The following is a 23,285-nucleotide window of genomic DNA, read 5'->3' on the forward strand; positions in this document are numbered from 1 at the left end:
GATTATATTCTATTTTTATTGCTGTATGCAGAGGAAAAATCTGAAAGAACGTTTACAAACCAAATAGAATTTCAGATCATTTTTGACCTTTAAATAATGAGTTTCTGAAAGGTGAGAACTCTTTTATATCATGATTATAGCTTACTTTTATAAACAGAAAAAATACATAACACCTTCAGTATGATATGTTATGTATGCCTTGACCTCTTTTCTTTTTTTTTTCTTTTTAAAAAAATTCATTTTATTTATTTGAAAGGGTTACAGAGAGAGTATAGACAGAGAGAGAGGTCTTCCATCCGCTGGTTCACTCCCTACATGGCCGCAACAGCCAGAGCTGTGCCTATCCAAAGTCAGGAGCCAGGAGCTTCTTCTGGGTCTCCCACATGGGTGCAGGGGCCCAAGGACTTGGGCCATGTTCTACTGCTTTCCCAGGCCATAGCAGAGAGCTGGATTGGAAGAGGAGCAGACAGGACTAGAACTGGCGCCTACATGGGATGCCGGTGCTTCAGGTCAGGGCTTTAACCCACTGCACCACAGCACCAGCCCCTTGACCTCTTTTCTATCTTATGACCTTCAATAGTTAACACATATTCCACAGGTTTAAAAAAAAGTAAAAAATCTAAGTAAAAAATATTGTTTTGGATTATTGTGGGTTTTTTTTCCTTATCATTCCATTTTTTAAAGATACATATTCACCAAGAGAGACTGGACACGATGTTCTACTTGTTTATATCCACCCTTGAATTCAAGACAATTCAAAATTAGTTTTTTTATGTATTGCATGCCTTCAATGCTACCTTATTCAGTTGTTTGGTTGGTCTTGTTGATAATTCTTCTTTGCTAGATTACATGAAATACATGCATTCCATGTTTGTTTTTGGCATCCAACATTGCAATGCTGCTGGCTAATGCTTTAATTAGGCAGCAAAGGATTTATCACACTGCTGATATTTTATGGTCCAGAGTTAATTTTTAAAATATTAGGGCAGGTTCATCAGAAAACAATTGACACATTTTAATTCTCTGTGCAACTCTGACTTGTTGAAACAGCAGCTTTCTTAGGTCCTCCAATAATCACTCTGTCCTTTGTTCTAAACCCTGTCTAGCCCACTTGGGGCCTCATTCCTTTGTAATCATATCCTCTAACATCAGTGGCTCTACTCCTGACCTGTGTGTACTGATGGTCCTCTCCCCCACTTAATGTTGTATGATTGTTTAGTATTTTCTCCACAGACAAACCCCTCTACCCGCAAGAGACAAGTGGTCCTTTCTCTCAGTCTTGGTTGGGATTAGCTTTAAACTACATCCATCAGTCTTCACAAGGGCCCAGAAACCACCCCCTCCCCCATTTCCTCTCCTCTATGAAATCCTCTCATCACTTCGTTAATGCCACTGTTAGGATTATTGGTTGTTATTCTCACCCTTTTATACTACTATGTATGTTTAAGTGTTACAGGAGGTGATAATGGAACGAACCAAGGCCTTCACCAACCAGGTGGTCAACCAAATGCTGCTTCAGGGATATACATGGCTCATCTCCCAGGAGACACTGGCTTGAGGCATCGCCCCATGCCAGCAGAAAGTGCCTCATCTCCCCATGTCAGCAGGACGTGGCTCGAAATATAGATCATCATCCCTCTACCTCTCCTGGACTTTTGGGGCTAATGTAATCCCCTACAAATCTTGCTTTATAAAAAACAAAAGGGGAGAGTGTTAGTAAAATGGTGCAGTCTAAGTGGTGCCATCTTGCCTCACCATCTGAGGCCCTGCAGGCTTTGGTCTTAAGCCCCATGGCCCAACCACTGGTGTCAGCTCTACCCCGACCCTGATGGGATCACCCCCTGGCAAAGTTTTAAGAGGACTTGTTCCTGAACACGTGGCTGTCTCTCCCTTGCTTTCTCTCGCTTTCTTTCTTGATCTCTCTCTCTTATGCTCTTCTCTCTCTTTTTCCTCTTTGCCCTTTCCCTCCGGCTGTCTGGTTTCCCCACCAATAAACCCTACCCCTTAAAAAAAAAAAAAAGAAAGAAAGAAAAGAAAAAATTTCAGTAAGATTCATTTAAAGGATACCTATGGCAATGAGGGGAAAATTGTGTAAATCATTGTCTTTCAAACTGATCTTTGGAAACTTCCTCCCAGGTCTAAAGAGTTCTCTGTGAATTTTTTTTTAATGTCATGAGTTTACTTTGCTCCACTTCTGATCCAGCTCCCTGCTAAAGCTTCTGGGAAAGCAGCAGAGGATGGTCCAAGTGCTCCAGCCCCTGCACCCATATGGGAGATCCAGATGAAGATCCTGGCTCCAATTATGGCCATTGTAACCATTTTGGGAATGAACCAGTGCATGGAAGATATCTCTTTCTTTCTCCCTCTCTCTCTCTCCTCCACAACTCCCTCTCTCTCCTCCCTCTCTTTTTCTCTGTAACTTTGTCTTTCAAATAAATAAATAAATCTTTAAAAAAAAGATTGTAGGTTATTTGAATAATTTTATCACTGAATACTGCCACTCAATTTTATTACCAGTCTTTTTGTTTGTATTTATGATTATACTTTTTAAAGGAGTACTGCTTTACTAGTCACTGCTTAATGAGAAAAAGAACACATGAGTGATGAATCTGTACCAAGTGAAGATGCAATGACACCATGGAAAGCTACACAAGATCTCCTTATCTTCTAACTTTTTTTAAAAGGTTGTAAAATTGAATCATCATAAAATATGTTATGGGCATATCAAAGTCAAAGGATTCTATGCTAAAATAGCTGGTACTCACATAACAGGACACAATTTTACTTTCAGCCAAACATCATCTAGCACACTAAATTAATGGTTCTAATTTATATTTTACTGTTCTTTAGTTTTGTACATTTGTATTAGTTTTGTTATTATATAGGAACCATAAGTATTAGGAGTTTAAACTTACATTAGTGTTTATACATCTCTAAATAATATTTTCCTGGTTGCTTATTAGATGTCAAGCACTGTTCTAACTGCTTTTCATGTATTAACTTGTTTATTCACCACAATAATCCTTTGAGGTAAATTAATCCCATTGCATGGATGATGAAACTGAGTTACAATGAAGATAATAAGCTTGACCAAGGTCATCCAGCAAATGAGAAACAAAGCAGGAATTCAAACCCAAGTATTCTGCCTCCAGAGCCCATACATGTAACCTCTGAGTTAAGTGGTCCTATAATCCATATACTTAAAATTAATTTCTCAATATTCTACACTTTAATGGAGTTTAAGGTAGAACATATTTGATCGTCCCTTTAAAATTCCATTAATCTTCCTTTGGAGGAGCAATTTGTCTCCAACTTCCTAACATTTCCTAAAATGGTTCTCTGAATGTAAAAATACCATTTATTTTTTATTTTTTTAATTTTTTTAATTTTCTTTTTGACAGGCAGAGTGGATAGTGAGAGAGAGAGAGACAAAGAGAAAGGTCTTCCTTTTTGCTGTTGGTTCACCCTCCAATAGCCGCTGCAGCTGGCACATCTCGCTGATCTGAAGCCAGGAGCCAGGTGCTTCTCCTGGTCTCCCATGTGGGTGCAGGGCCCAAGGACTTGGGCCATCCTCCACTGCCTTCCCGGGCCATAGCAGAGAGCTGGCCTGGAAGAGGGGCAACCGGGACAGAATCCGGCGCCCCAACCGGGACTAGAACCCGGTGTGCCGGCGCCGCAAGGTAGAGGATTAGCCTGTTAAGCCACGGCACCGGCCACCATTTATTTTTTAAATGACCACCTATCTGAACACTTCTTGGCATCAGCAATGTCCAGGGACAGGCATGAACTGCAGCAGTTAAGTCACTACTTGGGACACATACATCCCAATTCCAGAGTGCCTAGTTCAAGTCCATGTGTCTCCACTTCCAATCCAGCTTCCTGCTAAAGTGCACCCTGGAACCCAGCAGATGATGCCTCAAATACTTGGGTCCCTGTCACCCAGATAGGAAACCTAGATGGTATTCCAGACTCCTGACTTCTCCCTGGTCCAGTCCTGGCTGTTGTGAGAATTTGGGCAATGAACCAGTGGATGGAGGATATTTCAGCATCTGTCGCTGCCTTTCAAATAAAAAATGAAAATAAATAAATTTTAAATGTCCATCCACAGTGTTCTGGGAATAATCTTATCACTGAACACTGCCTAAATGGCTCTAAGAACAAAGAAGGTTAAAATTAAAGGGATATCAGAATAAATTATAAATAGCTTAATTTTAAAAGGGATGTCTAATAAATACACACTTCTGCACACGTTCATTGGTTTGAAACAATTTATGGTGACAACAGAATTCAAAGGCATTGCAGTGAAGCTTTGGAAAGCCAACTGCATCAGTCAGGAACACTTAAAGAAACAGAAACCACATTCAAACTAAGTAATCTGTACAGAATTTAATAAGGACTCTTTCTGGGGCAGATGATATGGCACAGAGAGTCAAACCACCACTTGGACCCACATCCCATATCATAGTGCCTGGAATTCATTGCTGCCTCTATTTCCCATCCAGCTTCCTGCTAATGCACATCTTGGGAAGCAGTGGTTGATGGATCAATACTTCGGTCCCTGCCATTTATGTGTGAGACCCAGATGGAGTTCCTGGTTCCTGGCTTGGACCTGACCAGCTCCAGTTGTCGCAGGCATTTGAGGAGTGACAGTGGATGGATCTCTCTCTCTCTCTCTCTCTCTCTCTCTCTCTCTCTCTCCCTCTCTCTCTCTCTCCAATTCAAATAAATAAAAAACTTTTTTAAAAAGACTCTTTCCAAGGAAACCTGTGGGGTCTGATAGTGTGCATAGGGCCCAATTATGAGAACATTTTTACTCATTCTGAGCCTGAAGGATGTGGGAAAGGAACAGTTACCATACATGAGAGACACAGTCCTAGAGGGAGATACCTGATCAAAGTCACAATGTTTGATAGAATAATGTAACCAGACTATGATATCCTTCAGGGAGGCAGCCAGAGAATAAATCTATCTCTTCTTCTTCCCTTCACTCCTTCTGAGGTTCCCACTGGCCACATCAAATAAGAAGCCAGAGGACAAGGCAGTTCACTAAAGTAACAGAAACTCTGAAGCTCCTAAGTGCCCAGAGGAGTGTGAATATTAGACGGAGCACCTGAGGGGCAAAGATACCCATTACCACCAACAGTGTGGTTGGTGTTAACACTTTATATTTAATCATCAATCAAATTTGTCTTTTCACCAAATAATTTTTCTCTAATAGGATCTATAGCTGAAAACTGGTCTTCATTTCACATAGTAGAGAACTTTCTTTTTCACTGATACCTTTCCCCAAGTCACTCTCCCAGTGAAAATTTTCCAGCCACCATCACTAAAATTACAAAGCCTCAATACTCTTTATTCCCTTTCGGTTTTTGTTCACATTTGTATCTCTAGTCCTTAGGATAGACTAGAAGAAACAAGTTACCTAAATATTTTACCAGTAATTATTTATTAGCTATGTGACCCTGGATATGCTACTTAATCATTGTGGGCATCAAGTTCCCCATTGTAAAAGAAGGATGATAAATAACTACTGCCACAGGTTTGTGATGAGGAATAAATGGGTAGAAATCTGGAAATGCTAAGAAGAGCACCAATACATAATAGACATATGAAACCATTGAATTAGAATTTTTACTTTATCTTTGAGGATATTTAAAGTACTAGTATTAATTTGTCTCAAAGAAAATTAAAAATTAAGTTTTATTGACTACAATAATTCTATTCATGAATCTAATTTTTAAATTTACATATTATATATTTATAACACATAAGCCAATTTGTTAAAAATGTTTTTTTCCATGAGCACACAAATTTATGGGGTTTTGCATGGTGGAAACTAATAAATAAACAGGAAGAATGTCTGACTTTCTCTTTCTTTACAAATGTTTTGAAAGCAGAAATTAGTCAAGTAGAATAACTTTATAGCAATAATAATTATTTAAGCAAATTTTACTTTTGCTAAGATTCCTTTCCATCATTAAAAGCAAGCAACAGGGACCAATGTTGTGGCATAGCAGGTTCAACCACAACCTGCAACACAGGCATGCAATTCAGGCACTAGTTAAAGTCCTGGATAAAAAATCCACTTCCAATAGAGCTTCCTCCTACTAGCCTGGGAAATTAGCCAAAGATGGCTCAAGTGGTTGAACCCCTGCTACCCAAGAGGGAGACCTGGAAGAAGCTCCTGGCTCCTGGCTTCATGCTGGCCCAGTTCTGGTCATTACAGCCATTAGAGGAATGAAATATCAGATGATTTTCAAATAAACAAATAAATCATTTTCTTTAAAGAAACAAGTAATAAAGCAAAAACTAATGGTCTTTTTTAAAAAGATTTATTATTTATTTGAAAATCAGAGTTACAGAGAAAAAAAGAGATTCACTCCCCAAATGGCTGCAACATCTGGGGCTGGGCCAACCTGAAGAACGGATCCAGGAGCTTCTTGCAGGTCTCCTATGTGGGTATAGGGGCACAAGCATCTATCCTCTTCCAATGCTTTCTCAGGCGCATAAGCAGGGACCTGGATTTTATATATATATATGGGACCCCAAATATGCATTATAGATGGCGGCTAAACCACAACACCAGTGCTGGTCTTATTTTTTAATTGGTCAATCAGTCAATAAATAGAACAAGATTATCCAAACTTAATTCTTAAAGCATGTCTAATGTTTAAGAATTAAAATTTTTTTTTTTTTAATTTTTGACAGGCAGAGTGGACAGTGAGAGAGAGAGAGAGAGAGAGAGAAAGGTCTTCCTTTTGCCGTTGGTTCACCCTCCAATGGCCGCCGCGGTAGGCGCGCTGCGGCCGGCGCAGCGCGCTGTTCTGATGGCAGGAGCCAGGTGCTTATCCTGGTCTCCCATGGGGTGCAGGGCCCAAGCACTTGGGCCATCCTCCACTGCACTCCCTGGCCACAGCAGAGAGCTGGCCTGGAAGAGGGGCAACCGGGATAGGATCGGTGCCCCGACCGGGACTAGAACCCGGTGTGCCGGCGCCGCAAGGCGGAGGATTAGCCTGTTGAGCCACGGCGCCGGCCGAATTAAAATTTTTGGTATGAGCATTTGTTACATTGGTTAAGATGCCCACGTCCCATATTGAAATGCCTATGTTGGAGCCTTAGTTTCACCCCCAATTGCATCTTCCTGATTATATGCCCTAAGGGAGGCTCATGTACTTGAGTCACTGCCACTCATATGGGAGATCTACACTGAAATCCAGGCTCCTGGTTCTGACCTGACCCAGCCCCACTGTTATGGGTATTTTTTGGAATGAAGCATTTGATGGGCAATCTCTCTCTCTCTCTCTGCCTTCAAATAAAATGAAAATAAATTTTACTTAATAAATAAAATTTTATTTTCAAAATTCCTGTTTTCTTTTTTTTTATTTTTCTTTTTTTTTTCTTTTTTCTTTTTGACAGGCAGAGTGGACAGCGAGAGAGAGAGAGAGAGACAGAGAGAAAGGTCTTCCTTTTTGCCGTTGGTTCACCCTCCAATGGCCGCCGCGGTAGCGCGCTGCGGCCGGCGCACCGCGCTGTTCCGATGGCAGGAGCCAGGTGCTTCTCCTGGTCTCCCATGGGGTGCAGAGCCCAAGCACTTGGGCCATCCTCCACTGCACTCCCTGGCCACAGCAGAGAGCTGGCCTGGAAGAGGGGCAACCGGGACAGGATCGGTGCCTCGACCGGGACTAGAACCCAGTGTGCCGGTGCCGCAAGGCGGAGGATTAGCCTGTTGAGCCACGGCGCCAGCAAAATTCCTGTTTTCTAAAAATATAAAGAATTGTTTTGATAATCACAGTTATATGAAATTTAGTATGAAGACTGCTAATTTTAATCCTGAAGTGTTTTATCATCTGTAAAATGATTAACACATGAGATGAGAAAAGAAAAAATTATCTTATTTTCAATAGCCCACTAATTTCTTTTCAGCTTGGTTACATATATCTATAAAAGTTGAATTTATGGGGCTGGTACTGTGGTGCAGTGGGTTAAAGCCCAAGCCTGCAGCACCGGCAACCCATATGGGCGCCTGTAGAGTTCTGACTGCTCCATTTCCAAACCATCTCCCTGCTAATGTGCCTGAAAAGCAGCATAAGATGGTCTGAGTCCTTGGGCCCCTGCACTTATATAGAAGACCTGTAAAAAGCTTCTGGATCCTGGCTTGAGACTGGTTCAGTTCTAGCTGTTACCACCTATGGGGAGTGAACCAGCAGATGGAAGACCCCTCTCTCTCTCTGTCTCTACCTCTCTCTGTAACTCTGTCTTTCAAATAAATAAAATTAAATTTAAAAGTTGAATGTATACTGGTCAATTAAAAATAAATCTCATTCTTTAATTAAATAAGGTATTTGATTGTCAGCCAAGAATAACAAAATTGTCCTTAGACATATTTCTGTGAATATATATTATTCAATGGAGCGAATCATCTCACAAAAAGATGAGTTGAAAGAAATTATACATTAGCATTATTTCTGGTATTCACTCAAAAAAGTAATTTGTAAGTGTTATGGATTTAAAAAATATCTCCACAAGATTGAATAATCATTTTTTAAATCTAGGAAATCAAACCATGTTCTTCCTTTCTTTTCTCTAGGACAAATTTACAGCTACTTCATATCTCAACGTGGATTTCTTTTCCTCCCTTTTATTTTCATTCTATTTTTTTCTTTCTTTTTACTTTTCACTAGTAATAGTTACAATTAGAAAAGAAATTGATAAAATTATTATTGTAACAAATAGGATGGCAAGAACTTCTCTTATAGAGCACACTATTAGTCCGGGGGAGAGACAAGTTAATAAAAGTGGAGATACTGCAGGGTCAAGGAAGAGTAGGGGAAGAAACAGCAGAGGAAACTCTTCCGGAACTAGTGATTCACAGTGGACCTGCGTGGAGAGCGTGGGAGCCCAAGTTCGGGACACCAGCGGTAGACTCAACACACCAGCGCTGGAACGCGAGGTGAGCCAAACCTCAATAGCCCAAGACACCAGCGGGCAAGCGTAAAGAGGAGACTAGAGGGAACGAGGCTTGAAACTCCGTGGGGAAAAGTTCACCAGGCTAACTAGAAGAGAGAGAGAGGAAAAAAAAAAAAGTGACCGATACAGACACAAGTTTCTCTCTCTCCGCTCACCCCTCAAAGGTGAGCAAGACAAAGAGCAGGCGCCATTTTGGACATACGTCATAAGCAGGGCGACCTCAGGTCTGCACCAACCCTGAGCCTAGCAGAAAAACCTGACTCTGGGGGGAGGGGTGAAATAACAGGAGATTAGCATCTAACTTGGCAACCCAGTGGGAGACTGCAGGAGAATTGGAGCCCACACTGAGGGCAGCAGAGATTCCCTGTGTGGTCCTTGGGAAAGAGCTTCCAATCTCTGGCTCCTGTGGGTATATCATTTGCCTGCTAACTACCTCCAATTACGTTCAGCTGTGCGGAATTACTTCCCTTTTGAATCAAAAAAAGAAAGAAAGAGAGATTTACCACACCTAACCTGGGAGTGTCATCTTTGACACACCCTCAACTCTGAGGAACCAAACACAGCTCTCAGTCCACACTCATCTCAAGCCTCTAAGGCTTCACCGAAAGCAGACAGTCCACTTAATATAGAGCCATAGTGTAACAAGAAAAAACACCACAGTGAAGAAACCAAATATCTCCAACATGCCAAACAACAAACACAAAAACCGAGGTAACAAGAACAAGGAAGACACTATGACGCCCCCAAATGAAAAAGACACCCCAATTCAAGATTATGAAAATGATGAGATCGAAGAAATGCAAGAAGCATATCTCAAAAAATTGATAAGAACATTAAGAAGATCTCAAAAACAAATTCTTGAACTACAGAAATCCTTAATGGACAAGATAGAAAATGTCTCTCGTGAAAATGAAATATTAAGGAGGAATCAAAATGAAATGAAACAACTAGTGGAACAAGAAACTGTGATAGTGACGAGAAATCATAATGAAATGAAGAATTCAATAGATCAAATGACAAACACATTAGAGAGCCTTAAAAACAGAATGGGCGAAGCAGAAGAGAGAATATCAGACTTAGAAGACAGAGAACAGGAAAGGAAACAGGCAAACCAAAGAAAAGAAGAAGAAATTAGAAATCTAAAAAATATTGTCGGGAATCTACAGGATACTATTAAAAAACCCAACATTCGGGTTCTAGGAGTTCCTGAGGGCATGGAGAGGGAGAAAGGATTAGAAGGCATTTTCAGTGAGATACTAGCAGAAAGTTTCCCAGGTTTGGAGAAGGACAGAGGCATCTTAGTACAGGAAGCTCATAGAACCCCTAATAAACATGACCAAAAGAGATCCTCATACGACATGTTGTAATCAAACTCACCACAGTGAAACATAAAGAAAAGATCCTAAAATGTGCAAGAGAGAAACGTCAGATTACTCTTAGAGGATCTCCAATTAGACTCACAGCAGACTTCTCATCAGAAACCCTACAAGCTAGAAGGGAATGGCGAGACATAGCCCAGGTACTAAGAGAGAACAACTGCCAGCCCAGAATATTATATCCTGCAAAGCTCTCATTTGTGAATGAAGGTGAAATTAAGACTTTTCATAGCAAACAGAAACTGAAAGAATTTGTTGCCACTCATCCTGCCCTGCAAAAGATGCTTAAAGATGTGTTACACACAGAAACACAGAAACATGGTCACCAATATGAAAGAAGGTAAAGGAAGGAAACCTCACAGCAAAAGATCACAGGAAGCTCAATTTATCTTTGACATAGAATTAAACTCTAATGCTCTGTTAAAGCAATGTGTTAAAGTAATCTATTGTGTTCTCTTGATGTCTGTTAAATTCTAATTGTTCAAAAACAGCTGAATTTTTATTAAGATCTATGGGTTATGTAAATATGTGCTTATTTTCAAAGATTTGAATAATCACCTTGTAACAAGATCAAATTTGGTCTATGAGTTTATAATTTTAAACATGGCGACTTAAAGTCTTTTGTCATCCACAGTTATATATGATTTGCTGCTCATAAAACTAAAGCGTTGTTGGTTCTGTGTGTAGCTGTCCTCCTATGGGTTCCTATGGACTTTTTCCAGCCACTTCCATTGTATTCAGTACTTTGGGATGGCTCTGTAAACAGATGAAGCCAATAATGTATTAACAGTACCAACTGAGAGAAAGTATGGTTAACTGAGGTTACTAAAAAAGCAATTCAAATCAATTGGCAATCTACAAAAAGAGTTAAAGATTTTAAAAGCTATTATTAAAATTGCTATATTGGTCTATTATGCTATGTTAAATGTGTGTACATATTGTATGTCCACATGGGGAAATTTTATTAAGAGTCTTATTTTAAATGGCTTATAGATAAGATTGTCCATAAATTTAAGCTGCTAAAATCAATCAAAGATACATTTTAATTTGAGTGACCTGAATCTATGTATCATATGTTTTAAACTTGTAGGTAGAAAGAAACTAAAAACATTTTATATGGTTGTGCTTAAGTTTGCTGGTTAAACAAACTACACCATGTTAGATATTTAAGAGGTATTTTCAAATACATGATTCTTAAAATTTATAGAAGGCATTGGACCTTCTGGTAAATGTTTTCTTAAGTTGTTATCTAATGGTTGAAACTGTTTGCTAAGTATTCATGTGATATTGCTATTGTCAGCAAGCGATCTAGGATTTTATTATAATTATAGAAACAAACTGTAATGACCATTACTTGAAACAAGAAATTTATGACACTCAGAACACTTTGTATCCTTTTATAGATTTTCTAACAATATTCAAATTTTGATCTTGCCTGAAGGATTCATTCATTTATTGCAAAGGATTGATAAAAGTTCACAGTGATTATGATATATGCCTCATTCTCAATGCCATGTCTTCCTTTCTGGCTAGATCAGTAAGAAATAGTACTATCACCATTTAGGGAACAGAGATTAGGTGAAATTCATTCTAGTGTGTGTTGAATTCTCACAACCTGATTTGGCAAGTAAGGGGCAATTTAGTGTAGTCTGGTTCTTCTTTCAGCTCTGCCATTTACTAGCTGCCTTCCTTGGACAAGTAATTGAACCTTTCAAGACTTCAGTTTCTTTATCTATATGTTGAGATAATAGCAGTATCTTCCCTGTAAATCAAGGAGCACATAGATTAGTGTGCATATTAAATTAGTTGATGTGTTTAAAGTGATTAAAATAATGCCTCCTTGGCCGGCGCAGTGGCTTACTAGGCTAATCCTCCGCCTGCGGCGCCGGTACTCCAGGTTCTAGTCCCAGCTGGGGTGCCAGGTTCTGTCCCGATTGCTCCTCTTCCAGACCTGCTCTCTGCTGTGGCCCGGGAGTGCAGTGGAGGATGGCCCAAGTGCTTGGGCCCCTGCACCTGCATGGGAGACTAGGAGGAAGCACCTGGCTCCTGGCTCCGGATCAGCCCAGAGCGCTGGCCGTAGCGGCCATCTGGAGGGTGAACCAATGGAAGGAAGACCTTTCTCTCTGTCTCTCTCTCTCTCACTGTCTAACTCTGCCTGTCAAAAAATAATAATAATAATAATAATAATAATAATAATAATGCCTCCTTCAAGAAAAGTGGGTCATTATTATAGTTGCTGTGTTAGCAATGAATAAACTGATAGATTTTAGTAATCTGACAATAATGACACAGCAACTAAGAGACCAAGTCAGGATCTCTAAACCCTGGCCTAACTTTGTAGAAGTCCAAATGAGACTGTAATTATACCAACTACTAACTTGCAATAGATTTTTCCCTCCCAGGAAAATCAGAATGTAACAAGAAAACATTGTCTTCTAACAGAATGTAAAGAAATGCTCTATACAATCTAGCTTCTTTGAGTATAGCAGGGACAGGGAGATACTAAAGGTTTTTAAGTAACTTTTTGAAATGAGGATAGGGAATAAAGATAATACAACACTTGGAGTTGTAACAGAAGTGAACAACATGGTGGCAAGAAATTTCTTCTATTTGCTATTTATTCACCCCCTCAGAACATGGGTAATATTAAAAACCTGTCACAGCATATAAAAGGAAATAAATAAACTTCATGGGATTGAGCATTGGATATAAACAACCCAATCTTGCCTTGAGCACGCTTAGTCAAAGCACAGCTCCTGAGTTTTTGTTAGTTATGGCTGACCTGAGCCAGTATTTCCATATGTAAAGAAAATTAATCTATCACATTCTAAATCAATTCATGAAGTTTCTTATTTCTTACCAGTTTTTAGAATGACATTAAATGTGGATATTACAACTAAAGTTTAAATGATGAAAAGTGACTTCATTTCTAGAGACATATGTTTCCATGTTATTTATATAGAAAAATAACTCAACCAGCTCTGAATGTTGGCTGCTCTGTATTGCATTGCAATGTATTTCTATTAAATTATTCATTCTCAGAAAAGATTCATTCTCCTAAAGGTTGAAAGATCATGAACTATGTATTTCTAGACTACTTAGAAATTGTTTAATGTTACATATATAGTGGATTTTATGTATACATATATGTGTATACATATACACATATGCACACATGCATATATGCAGACATTTTTTAAAATAAGGAGTTCCATGGAAGAAAAACAAAACATAGATTATTTTGTTCTCTGCCTTGATATACATAACAGTGGAAATAAGTGCTGGGATGATTGTGTGAGCCTCACTTGATAAAATGGGTAGAAGAGATAGCTGGAGCATATGAGTAACAAGGTCAAGAAGTAAATAATACAAGTCGGCCAAAGACAAAAAATTATTTGCGGCATTTTTGCTTGCATATGTTCACATAACATTTCAGCTGGGTAATGTTAGACTTTAACTTATGCATATCTGTGGGATAGAGAAATCTCTCAAAGAATGAAGAGAGACTTTATTCAAAAGTGTACAGTGGAAAATTAGTCCTCACAATGAGCTTCCTTTACAGAAAATCACTGGGTTAGCAGTATGTATTCCATCACACAGGGTCTTCGAGGGTTTGAGTCAGCTGGTACAAACAAGTACAACAATGAGACCACTGTGCCACAATAATTGCTTGCTGTGATACTAATTGAAGCAAAATCCCCCATCCCAGGGGAAAAAAATTAAACAAAAGGATGTGATTATGATACCTTTGACTACCATGTCAGTATCCATGAACCATGTTTCAGCCTGGGTAAATGAAAAGCACCCACATTTGGAGCACCAGAACAATGTAGCAACTTCTAGTAGATGTGCCCATGGCATTTGGATAGAGAAAAAATAGAGAACAGAGTGTATTTGAAAAGAATTTACTCAGGCCAAGATCTACTTTTAAGTAAACAAAGGAGATAAAACTTTTGATCAACATAATAATAAATGTTGAGCCTAGAATGAATAAAACTATGCTCCATACATACAGAAATAAATTTTGGTTTAAGGGTACATAGAGAGGATGTGATCAGTATACAAACAGAAACCTCCTTATTCTCCTGAAAACTTATTGGGTTTCTTTTGGGCCTATAGGATCTAAAATAATAAATCACTAAACTAAAATCAGTTGAGAAAATTGTTTGGTAATTTGTACTAAAACCAACATAGGCATGCCCTATGACCCAGTAATTCCACTCCTGGATGTGTTGTCAATAGAAGTATATACAATATCTATCAAAAGACATGTACAAAACATTTATTGCATTATTTATAATAAAAAGATTTTAGGAAACAATGCAAACATTCATTTTAGAATAGTTAAATAGCAGTATATCTATACAATGAAGTACTGAAGTATAATAAAAAATAAATGAGGCATTTTACACACTGCTCAGTTAATGAATTAATGAATCATACACATATGTTGTATGATTCTATTGATATGAAGTTGAACACAGTCAAAACTTATCCATGTTGTTAAAAGTTATAGCACTGATTATCCTTTGTGAAATGTCAAGATGATCTGAAGAGATTTCTGGAGTGCTGAGAGCACTCTTCTAAGTACTGGTTACATAGTTACATTCACACTGAGAAACTTCATCAAGCTGTTCATCTAGCTTTTGGCAAATTTTCTGTTTCTATATTATATTTTCATTACTTAAAACAACATAAAGTAGCACTTGAATTCAAATCTTGACTCTGTATCATACAAGCTGCATATCCTGCAGCAAGTTACATAACCTTTGTTAGCATCAACTTTTCAATTTGTAAAGCAAGGATGACAACAGTGCCCACCTGAAAGAGAGGCCATAATTACAAATGTTAATGGCACAAAATTAGTGTTCAATAATACACATTCTGTCATTAGTGCATGTCAGGAGGCAGACTGAGAGCTGTAAGGAACATAATGAGAGAGAGGGCCCAAGATACGTAAGAAAAAAGACCTTTTTAAAATAAGAGCTATCTATAACTAGTACTCCAAAAGTATTTTTCACTTTATGTTACTATGTGGGGGCAAACTGTTGAAATTTTTACTTAATATATACTAAACTGATCTTCTGTATATAAAGAGAATTGAAAATTAATCTTGATGTGAATGGAAGGGGAGAGGGAGCGGGAAAGGGGAGGGTTGCGGGGAAAAAGGGAAGTTTGTGGGGGGGGGGGGAAGCCATTGTAATCCATAAGCTGTACTTTGGAAATTTATATTCATTAAATAAAAGTTTTAAAAAAAGAAAAAAAATAAGAGCTATCAACAATGCCATGTGCTGTGGAGAGCTCAAGGAAGATAGGGAGATGAGAGACTGGCCATACACAGGTGGATGTTGAACTGTGACTGAGAAGATATAAGTTAGGAGCAGAAGTCAGACTCTAGGAAGCTAAAACATGAATGAGAGGTAAAGAAATTGAGATATCTAAATGGTCTTTCAAGAAGTGTGTTTAAGGGATGAGCTGTTGTCTGCAGCACCAACATCCCCAATGGGCACTGGTTTGAGTCCCACTGCTCCACTTCCAATCCATTTCCCTGCTGATGTCCTTGAGAGTGCAGCAGAAGACGCCCACGTGCTTGGGCCCCTGCACCCACGTGGGACACCCAGAAAAAACTCCTGGCTCCTGGCTTCAGCCTGACCCAGCCCTAATTATTATGGCCATTTGGGGAGTAAACCAGCAGATGGAAGATCTTTCATTCTCCTTCTCTTTCTCTGTAATTCTGCCTTTCAAATAAATAAATAAAATCTTAAAAAATTAAAAAAATTAAAAAATTAAAAAGCAAAGTCAGAGGGGATACAAATTTGAGAGAAATACTTTTAATAGAAGAAAAATAAATATATATGAAGAACTAAAAAGTAGATTGATAGTACAGGAGACAACAATGCAAGGTCCACAAGGAAGTGAAGAAAATGGAAACCAAAGCACTAGACAGAGTTATCTTGAACATGGGAAGGACGTCTGTTCTTGGGTGCCAAGAAAAGAAGAAAGGATGAGTGAGTATGCAGTCGTTGATAAGCAGTGGGAGGGAGTGTTGAAGGCATTCTCATCAGATAGTTTCAATTTTTTGGGTAAAGCCAAAGGTAGAATCACCTAATAAGAGTAAAGACAGAATCAGTGTAATAGAGAATATAATGAGCTTTCAAAAAAAATACTGCCTGGCCGGCGCTGCGGCTCACTAGGCTAATCCTCCACCTGCGGCGCCAGCACACTGGGTTCTAGTCCCAGTCGGGGCGCCGGATTCTGTCCCGGTTGCCCCTCTGCCAGGCCAGCTCTCTGCTGTGGCCCAGGAAGGCAGTGGAGGATGGCCCAAGTCCTTGGGCCCTGCACCCCATAGGAGACCAGAATAAGCACCTGGCTCCTGCCTTTGGATCAGCGCAGTGCGCTGGCCTCAGCGCACCGGCTGCAGCGGCCATTGGAGGGTGAACCAGCAGCAAATGAAGACCTTTCTCTCTGTCTCTCTCTCTCACTGTCCACTCTGCCTGTCAAAAAAAAAAAAAAAAAAAAAAAAACTGCCAAGTGTGGACTCCCATGTTCATTGCAGCAAGATTCACAATGGCTGGGATATGAAATCAACCTAGGTGTACAATAACAAATGAATGGAAAAAGAAAATGTTGTATATGCATATAATGGAATACTGCTCAGTTTTTAAAAAGAAAGAAATCCTGTCATTTTTACAGCACTGATGAGCCTGGAGCACAATATGTTACGTGAAATAAGTCAGGCACAGAATGACAAGTGCTGCATAACCTCACTTATATGTGGAATCTAAGAAAGTTTAAATCACAAGTAGAACAGTGATTGCCAGAGGCTGAGAGTGGGGAGGAGGTTGGGGAAATGTTGGTCAAAGTATATAAAATTTCAGTTATACAAAAAAGAATAAATGCAAGAAATCTATTGCACAACATGAAAACTACAATAATAATTTATTGTATTCTTCAAAATTGCTGAGTGTAGATTTTAAGTATTCTCACCACAAAAATAATAAACAATGTAATGCATTTGTTAATTAGCTTGAAACAACATATTATCTGCAATAAATATATATAATTTTGTCAATTAAAGATAAATATATGTAATCAAATAAATATTGCTAAGAAGTATTGAGGTCCCAACTGTGCTGTGAACCATGTGTCACAGCACCATCCCACAAGTTTATGTGATCACCAGCAACACTTTGCATATCTGAGCTTTCTTATAATTATGTTTAACAATTATTCTTAATATTCCAGCAATTAACAGAAGATAGACGGATAGATGGATCTAGGCCTGAATTTTCTTGCAATGTTAGTGCAAAAGGAGGATTTATGACTTCAGCTGATAGAAGCCTAAATCAAACAAGCTTAACCGCATCAGAAAATTCATCAGGCTATATGATAGCATTTTTGTTCATTTCTTTTTTTAGGCAAGTTCTTCCTTACAGGTGGCAAAGAAAACTTGAATCTTAACCCATTGTTAGAGTAGCCAACCTCCCCAGATCCTAAAAAAAAGAGCACATACTTCCCATTAGCTTCAGTGATTACTACAGGAATGACTCCTATTGTAGCTTCTGAGATCACAGGCTCTCAATCCTAGGTTAATCATTGTCACTCAAGCAATGGAATACCCTGACTGACTACCCCTGGAGCTGGTTGGTGGGGTTATTCCCACTCAAACCACCTATACTTACATGGTAGAAAGGAATCTTTCCAAAAGGAAGAAATGTAGAGCTGGGAAACAGGAACAAATGAAGAACTCAAAAACATATCACCTCCCCACATTCACTATACTTCCTAAGTAGCTCCTTTGCATTGGACTAAACACTGACTCGGAAGACCCACATCTCACCATGTCATTTTTTTAAAATAATTTATTAATTTATTTGAGAGAGTTACAGACAGAGAGAGGGAGAGACAGAGAGAAAGGTCTTCGATCCACTGGTTCACTCCCCACAATGCTGCAACAGCAGTAGCTGAAGCTGATCTGAATTCAGGAGCTAGGAGCTTCTTCTGGGTCTCCCATATGGGTGCAGGTGCCCATGCAGTTAGACCATCTTCCACTGCTTTCCCAGGCCATGAGCAGGAAGCTGGATTGGAAGTAGAACAGCTGGGACACGAACCAGCATTAATATGGGATGCCAGCACCATAGGTGGAGACTTAGCCTACTATGCCATAGTGCCAGCCTCCATCTTGTACTTTTTGTAATTTCAAATATTCATACTTAATCGTAACACTTTTCACTTTCTCCTCCACTCGTCCCCACCATTCTATTCCTGGATTCATACCCTTTATTCATCTGCACAGAAAAGAATTCTTAGTCTTCACCTTTCTTAACTCCTTCATTGCCCAAGATTGTTTTCATACTTTGAAAGCAAAGCTGGTTTAATCTTTCAAAAATTTCAATTTAATGAGCTTGTTAATTGTGTTCAAAATAATGGAGAGAAGAATACCACATTTTATTTTTAAAATATCTCAAATGTACCATTGTGATATAATAAATATAGCTATTCTGCATACACATATATTGTTCCATATATATTTTAGCAAATAAATGCTAACAATCTATATTGGATTTACATCAAACTTAACAACTAATACGAATTTCATCTTGTTATCTTCTGCTTTGAACCCTTTAAGATCTTCCATCATTCTAAAGGGAAAGCACTTAACTTCCTAGCATGGTCCAGCCCCTACTTCCTCATAGCCATGTCTTACCCCAACATGTGCTCTCTCCATTGCAGCATCACTGCCTTCCTTCATTTCTTCCTACAAGACCTGAAAAATCTCCCATCACAGAGCTCTCACATAATGACCTCATCTTTGCCTGGCAAGATTTTTTTCTTTTTTCATCCTCTGCAAATTTCAGTTCTCAGAAAAGCATTGCCTGACCAGCTAGCTTGACCACATCAACCCACTTAATAGATAGATTTCCAATTTTTATTGCACTGTACTGGGAACTTCTCCTTGATAAACTTTGCCACAGCTGAAGTTTTATAATGCTTTGTGTCATTACTTGATTACAGTTTGTCATATTCACTGCATTATAAATTCCAAGATAGGAACCCTGGTCTAGTATTGCTGACTGTTACATCTCTGATATTCAATACATTACCTTGTACATTGTTGGTGCTCAATAAGATGATTATATACTTAAATAATTAATTAATTAATTCTTGACATAAAAAACTAAGAAACTTTTTCACTTGTTCTCTTAGCTTCTCAAGAAAGGAAGACTACACAGTAAACTAAAAGAATTTTCTCTTTTACAGTTTCATTTTGAGAGTAAGAAAAATTGTAAGTATAAAATAACTTTTATTTTCTAAATCTTGTTTGTATATATTAAACTAAATTTTTTCCAAGCCATTTTTTTGAAAATATGCTAAGTGATAAGCTTATCCTCCATGTACTCTAACCATGCAGTTATTCACAACAAAAATAGAAATCTATGCATAATGAGAATTCTAGACCTTTGCAACTGCTTAACAGTGTCTAATTCTACCCAGCATAATTGTTTGACAGCAGATGCTCTATGTATCTTGGCATCAACATTATTATTTATATATTACTGATTCCCCATAAAAACAACTCTCACTTTGGGCCCTAAAGGAGTCATTATCTCTCCAGGGGCAGATGGGAATTTATACATAAAAATTGATAATGGTCCTCTTTGTAAAATTAAAGATGTTGGCCAATTCCTTATTTGGCAGCTGTCCAATTTGCATGATTGCATTTGCCTTTCTAAATTTCCCCTGAAGCTTCAATTGAATAAGGTGTTCTTTGCATTTGCATTTTGAAGCGCTTAATTGTGCTGTCTGAAACAGCTGCCCCCAGCTGCAGCCTGAGACCTGGCTGGTACTGGTGAACCTTCTGTGTGGCAAATCACTTTGAGAATTTTCCAATCAAAGGAAAGTCATCAGTATTCATGAGTTTATATGAACAAAACGTTTAGATCTTGTGCAATGCCAGCTAATTGCAATGAACATTCCTACTCAATAATAGTTACCAGCAATTAACTATAGCTTCCTTACTAAGGATTGTGCTTTAGAATAACATTACACAAAACAGTCAGAGAAGTAGGGTATTGGGTAGGTTTTGCTCCTCTTATATCTAACAAAGACTCCTGATCTAATGTCATCCAATATCTAATGTAAACAGTTGAAGGCCTGAAGTGGAGAAAAGTCTCTCATTCTCAAGGGCCTACTATACCAATGGACACCACCTAAGAAAGGAACCACACGCGTGTAATTCCTACAATTGACTGAGGCTGGTGCATGGGGTCACACTACATGGACTTTGATCAATTTTTTCCTCAGAAGCAACAAACAAAACCAATAGCCTCTTGGGTAACCTGGAATAAAAGTTTCACATGAGGGTCTACATTTTGGGTGGTGGCTAAAAACACTGTCAGATGGTCTACTCTAGGAGACTGTCTTCATTCAGAAAACATGTATTGAGAACCTACTCTGGATCAGGCAGTATTCCAAGTACTGGGAATATTGAAGAGTGAAAGTGATTTTATGTTCTCATATAGACTGCTAATGGAGAAGTGAAATATTGGTCAAATAATCACATGAACGAATATATACTTACATTCTAACATGTGTTATGAAAGAATACAACAGAATTTTATGAGCCCCATCCAATACGAGAGGCTTAAGGAATATTTTTCTTAAAATATAGGCTTAAAATCAGAAATGGAGTTGTCATAAGAGCTAATATATTGAATGTTGAGAGAGGAATATTTCCAGTAAAGAAAACAGTATTGTGAGATTTTGTGAACCCTTTAGAGAAACCAGAAATTAAAAAAAAAAAAAAAAGCATTGTCACTGGGATGCAGGAACTGTGGAGTATCAGGGGACAGGGAATGAAGGTAGACTACAGACACAGGCAGAAGTCAAACCACAAAATCCTTTGAAGCTGGCACTTGGGATGACACTGTGGCAAAGTGGGTTAAGCCACTGTCTGTAACGCTGGCATCCTATGTGGGTGCCAGTTCATGTTCTGGCTGCTGCACTCCTGGTCCAGCTCCATGCTAAAGTACCTGGGAAAGTGGCAGAAAATGACCCATGTACTTGGACCCCTGCTTCCATGTAGGAAACCTGGAAAAATTTCCTGGCTCCTGGCTTTGTCCTCATCCAGGCCTGGCTATTGTGGCCACTTAAAAGAAATGAACTGAGTTCAATCCGTAGCGGGAGCGGAGAGCAGATCCCAGAGAGCCCTGAGCAGCCCCACAACTGCCGCGGGCCTAGTTACCATCACACCCCGGCAGGAGCCACAGCTGCCGCAGCCAGCCCCAGTCACCATCACCGCATCCATGAGCAGTGAGGCTGAGACCCAGCAGCCACCCGCCGCCCCCCTCGCCACCCCTGCCATCAGCACCGCAGAAACCATGGGCAGCGGTGCAGGGAGGGGTGACCCCGGCGGCCTCACATTGGCTGCGCCTGCCGTCGGGGACAAGAGGATTATCGCAATGAAGCCTTTGGGAACAGTAAAATGGTTCAATGTAAGAAACGGATATGGTTTCATCAACAAGAATGACACCAAGGAAGACATATTTGTACACCAGACTGCCATAAAGAAGAATAACCCCAGGAAGTACCTTCTCAGTGTAGGAAATGGAGAGACTGTGGAGTCTGATGTTGTCGAATGAGAAAAGGGTGCGGAGGCAGCAAATATTATAGGCCCTGGTGGAGTTCCAGTGCAAGGCAGTAAATATGCAGCAGACCATAACCATTATAGACGCTATCCACGTCGTAGGGGTCCTCCACGCAATGACCAGCAGAATTACCAGAACAGTGAGAGTGGGGAAAAGAAGAGGGATCGGAGAGCGCTCCCGAAGGCCAGGCCCTACCGCAGGCGAAGGTTCCCATCTTATTACATGCGGAGACCCTATGGGAGTCGACCAAGAGTATTCCAACCCTCCTGTGCAGGGAGAAGTGATGGAAGGTGCCGACAACCAGGAAGGTAGACCAGTGAGACAGAATATGTATCGGGGTGATAGACCACGATTCCACAGAATCTTCTCGCCAAAGACATCCTAGAGGGGACGGCAATGAAGAAGATAAGGAGAATCAAGGAGATGAGACCCAAGGTCAGCAGCCACCTCACCGTCTGGTACCAACACAGACACCCAGATAGCCCTAAACCACAGGATGACAAAGAGACAAAAGCAGCCTATCCACCAGCTGAGAATTCGTCGGCTCCCAAGGCTGATCAGGGCAGTGCTGAGTAAATGCCGGCTTAACATCTCTACCATTATCCGGTTTAGTCATCCAACAAGAAAAAATGGATATGAAATTCCAGCAACAAGAAATGAACAAAAGATTGGAGCTGAATACCTTAGTGCTTGCTTTTTGCCCATTGATTAGATTTCTAGAACTATCTGCATTATCTGTGCAGCATGGGGTTTTTATTATTTTTACCTAAAGATGTCTCTTTTTGGTAATGACAAATGTGTTTGTTTGTTTTTTTTTAAGCCTGTTTTTTCTCAATACATCTTTAAAGGTTTTTAAATTGTTTCATATCTGGTCAAGTTGAGATATTTAAGAACTTCATTTTTAACTTGTAATAAAAGTTTACAACTTGATTTTTTCAAAAAAACTCAACAAATTGCAAGCACCTGCTAATAAAGGTCTTAAAAAATAAAATAAATAAATAAAATAAAAAGAAGTGAACTAGCAGATGGAAGCTCTCTCTTTCTGTCAGCCACCCCTCACCTCTCTCTATAACTCTTCATTTCAAATAAATAAATATATCTTTTAAAAAAAGACTGATGCCAGCACTATGTTACCACCTGTGACATTGATATCCCATATTGTTCCACTTCCATTCCATCCAGCTCCCTGCTGATGCACCTGAGAGAGCAGGAGATGGCCCAAATGCTTGGGCCCATGCCACCCACATGTGAGACCCAGAGGAAGCTCTTAGCTGCTGGCTTGGGATCAGCCCAG

The 23,285-nt window shown here is 39.4% G+C and overlaps 1 pseudogene; it reads left to right on the forward strand.

Moving 5' to 3' along the window:
* The first annotated feature begins 21,649 nt into the window (after nucleotides 1-21,649).
* LOC133767619 (Y-box-binding protein 1-like) lies at nucleotides 21,650-22,567 on the forward strand (annotated as a pseudogene).
* The last annotated feature ends 718 nt before the right edge of the window (nucleotides 22,568-23,285 follow it).

This window comes from Lepus europaeus, chromosome 10, assembly GCF_033115175.1.
Source record: "Lepus europaeus isolate LE1 chromosome 10, mLepTim1.pri, whole genome shotgun sequence".
Taxonomy (NCBI): domain Eukaryota; kingdom Metazoa; phylum Chordata; class Mammalia; order Lagomorpha; family Leporidae; genus Lepus; species Lepus europaeus.